Raw genomic sequence first — 4,464 nt, 5'->3', positions numbered from 1 at the left:
ATCTTATAGGGTCGAAAGTCGTTGTCTACACCGACCACGCAGCGATTAAATATCTGCTAACCAAGCCGGATTCGAAGCAAAGGCTCATCCGTTGGATCCTCTTGTTACAAGAATTCGATGTCGAAATCAAAGACAAGAAGGGGTCGGAAAACTTGGTAACGGATCATTTATCCCGCTTGGTGAATGTCGAGGTTACCGCATCTGAAAAGGAAATCCGGGAAGAATTTCCTGATGAAAAATTGTTTAAGGTTCAAGTTAGGCCTTGGTTTGCAGACTTTGCAAACCACAAGGCTAGTGGTTTTGTGCCGGCCGACCTAACTTCGAACCAAAAGAGGAAGTTCCTTTCGGATGCGAAGTATTATGTTTGGGATGACCCATACTTGTTTAAGTTGGGTAGCGATAACCTGTTAAGGAGATGCGTAACTGGTGATGAAGCCCAGAGCATCCTTTGGCATTGTCACAACTCGCCTTATGGCGGACATTATAATGGGGTTAGAACGGCCACTAAAATTCTTCAATCGGGATTTTATTGGCCAACTATTTTCAAAGACGCACATACCCATGCGCAAAGTTGTGACAGTTGCCAAAGAAGTGGTGGGATAGGTAAGAGAGATGAGATGCCTCTCCAAAATATCCAAGAAGTGGAAGTGTTCGATTGTTGGGGCATAGATTTTGTTGGACCTTTCCCACCCTCTTACGGAAATGAGTACATGCTTGTAGCTGTTGATTATGTCTCTAAGTGGGTTGAGGCGATTGCCTCACCTCGGGCGGATGCCAAAACGGTGATAAAATTTTTAAAGAAAAACATCTTTTCCCGTTTTGGAACCCCCCGAGTGTTGATAAGTGACGGAGGGTCACACTTTTGCAATGCACCTTTGGAAACAATTCTAAAACATTATGGTGTGTCGCATAGGGTGACAACTCCGTACCACCCTCAGGCTAACGGGCAAGCGGAGGTCTCTAATCGAGAGATTAAGAGAATCCTAGAAATAACCGTGTCTAATTCTAAAAAAGAGTGGTCCCAAAAATTGGACGAAGCATTATGGGCCTACCGTACGGCCTTTAAAGCTCCAATTGGCCTAACTCCGTTTCAATTGGTATTTGGTAAAACTTGCCATTTGCCGGTTGAATTGGAGCACAAGGCCTTGTGGGCCCTAAAATTTTTAAATTTTGAACATGAGTTGGCCGGTAACAAAAGGAAAGTACAACTACTTGAGTTGGAGGAGATGCGCAATGCCGCATACCACTCAAGTTGGTTGTACAAGGAAAAAGCAAAGAAGTATCATGACAAGAAGATCCGTACCAAAGAATTTGTGCCCGGACAATTGGTCCTATTGTTCAACTCCCGGTTGAAGTTGTTTCCCGGGAAGTTGAAATCAAAATGATCCGGGCCATTTCGAGTGAAAGAAGTAAAAGAGTACGGGGCCATTATCATTGAAGACATGGACGAGAAAGATAGTTGGACCGTGAATGGCCAACGATTGAAAGTGTATCTCGGCGGTCATGTGGATCGCGAGAGTTGTGCTCAGCCGCTCGATGCTCCTCTGTGAGCATCGCACCGTCGAGCTTAGCCGACGTTAAACAAGCGCTAGTTGGGAGGCACCCCAACATTGTAAGTATTTCCTGTTTTATGTTTTCTGTTGTATTGAGTACACTGTGCTAAACCCATGCTGGATGACTTGCAAGTGCTGCATTTGCCTTTGCACTTGCTGTCATGCTCGCTTGCAGCTCGCTAGGCGAGGCAGTAGCGAGCATGCTCGCTACCTGCTCGCTAGGCGAGGCAGCAGCGAGCGCTGCAGTACTGTTTACTATTTAAATCTCAGCAGGGCCATTTTGCCCTTACCTTCAAAAATTTGTCTGAACGGCTCTGCTGAGGATTTTGTGCTTGGCTTCCAAAACTCTCTCATTTGAATCTTTATCAACATCACGTGCTTCTTTCGGTAGATTGCAAACTCTCCCCACTTCTCTTTTCCAAATCCGTATACCTAAGGTTTGCCCTATTACATGTTTCTTTTTGTATACTCTTAAAATTCCAAATATGAATTGCAAATAGGGAAGTGTAGTATGGGAAATTGAGGTTGCATGTGATGTTTTGGGAGTTTGCAATGTTTGTACATTTAGGTTTTCAAATTGGGGATTTAATTTTAATTTAGGTTTTGCATGCAATTAGGCAATCCCCAATAGCATAGAACGATTCATTGTCAAGAGAAATTATTAGGTTCTGTGTGGGAACCATTAGAGTACGGGTTTTGGGGAAAACATCTTTGAAAATGCAGAAAATCCCAAAACCCGTAAGGTTCGCTAGCAGCTCGCTAGGCGACCTGGGGCGAGAGTTCGCTGCAACTTCGCTAGGCGAAGCAGCAGCGAACATGACAGTATTTTGATTTATGTTTTAATGGCTAATCTGTGTGTTGGTGTGTGTTGTTTCTTTGTATCTTTTGCAGATGGAGTCTAGATCTGGAGCTGGTAAGAAAAGAAAGGGAGCTGCAACTACTTCCAGGACCGTGCCGATTCAATTCGATACCGACAAGTTTGTCGGCCCCAAACAGGCTGCACGGTACATAGCTTTGGAGAAGCGAAAAATACTTCCTGAGAAGCGTTTTCTGATCAACCCACAAGGCACTTACAGAACTTTCGCCGGGTTGATCGACGCCAAGAAGTGGGATAGGTTGATAAGTCCCTTGGAGCATTACGACATTGCTACAGTGCGGGAGTTCTATGCTAACGCACTGCCCGACGACGACGAGCCCTTCACTTGGGTTTCTAGAGTTGCCGGGCGTGAAATTCCATTTGACAGGGATACTATCAACCGAATCCTAGGGGAACCGCTCCAGCTGGGAGCTGATCAGAGAGACCAGTACCACACCGACCTCAGGCTTCACAGAGATGTCCCTGCCATTACCGCCGACCTGCTTTTACCTGGGAGATCGGTTGAGCCGAACCCATCTGGGGTTCCTGTGAGATATCACCGGGAGGACATGACTCCCATGGCTCAGCTGATCCTACTCTTGGTTTTGACCAACATCCAGCCCAAATCACACACTTCTACTGTGCCGATCCCAGTGGCACATTTAGTCCATTCCATTCTCACTAATGTCGAGATAGATGTCGCGAGGATAATCGCCAATGAGCTGAAGGCCGTGGTTGAGAGCGGCCTTAAGTCAGAGGCACGTGTTAATTGTCCCTTGGCCTTCCCGTGTTTGATTATGAGCTTATGTGTTCAGGCTAGGGTCCGGCTTCCGTCTCGTGGGCAGGTTCGAATCCCGGCACCTATTGATGATAGGTATGTGGCTAAGTATTGTAGAGCTAAGACTTCTAGTGGCAGTGCAGCCTCAGGAAGTACTCGGGCTGCTGATGGTCCTAGTGCTTCTTCTCCCGGACTTGATCCGTACCTGAGGGCTGTTTGTGACTACAGTTTTGAGTGGATGGCAGCATCCCAACGAGCTATGATTGATATGCACAGCAGTATGCAGAGGTTGGAGCTGCAAGGTAATGACCCCTCCGGTGCTCGAGCATTGTTAGCGCGTGAGCAGTTTATGCTTAACGCTAATTGGCCTGTGGACAGGCCAGTCTATGGTGAGGGGGTGGACGCTGAAGCTGAGAATGATGATGATGATGTTGATGATGAGGCCACCGGTTCTGAGGCCGGTAGCGAGGAGGAGTCCTGAGCCCTTTGTGGGTTGAGTATTTGTACTTTTTCAGTTTTTATGTCATTTTTATTTGTATTTTTGAATTTTGTATTTTGACCATGGGTTGTACTATTGGGGTGTTTTGTCCCCCACGAACAAATTTTTATTTTCAGTTAATGTTATTTAATTATGTTTTTAAATTTGTGTGTTTAATAAATTTTTGGTTGAATGAGTGGCAAACCCTTCTAGATTGGTTGCTCCTCAAGAAGTATCCAATGAAGGTGCATCCGAGTTTGGATGGCAATAATAAGAATAACAAGTGAATGAAGCTAAGGTACATGGTTACCGTCGGCTAGAATTTTAGAATGCATTAGGAACTTTACTCTTTTTGGTAAATTGAATATTGTCTTTGTGCAACATAATAGAATGAATGTTTCATCTAGAACTTAAAACCACAAATTGTGAGGAAACCTCCATTGTTCACTTAAATGCTGGATTCTAATAAGTTTTGTTGATTCATGTGATTCATGCTTTGTCTTTTATTATTGTGAAATTGTGGAAGCAATTAGAAATGATCAAGGCACTTGTTTTCTTTCGAGCACAACTACATCCAAAAACAACTTACCTGTGAGCAGAGAGAGTATTTTTTATCCCCTTTGAGCCTAAACAGTTGAATCTCGGCTTGAAATAAAGCGAGATCTCAAAAATCTTTTTTTTACAACCCGGAAAATCTTGATTATTGTTCTTTTACTGTAAAAAGTTAAGAGCATTCACTTAGGGTGTGGAAGAAATAAGTTGGGGAGAACGAAAAAGAATTGGTAAGTACCACAACTCT

Source organism: Lathyrus oleraceus, chromosome 2 (assembly GCF_024323335.1).
Source record: "Lathyrus oleraceus cultivar Zhongwan6 chromosome 2, CAAS_Psat_ZW6_1.0, whole genome shotgun sequence".
NCBI lineage: Eukaryota > Viridiplantae > Streptophyta > Magnoliopsida > Fabales > Fabaceae > Lathyrus > Lathyrus oleraceus.
Note: the sequence above shows the minus strand (reverse complement) of the source record.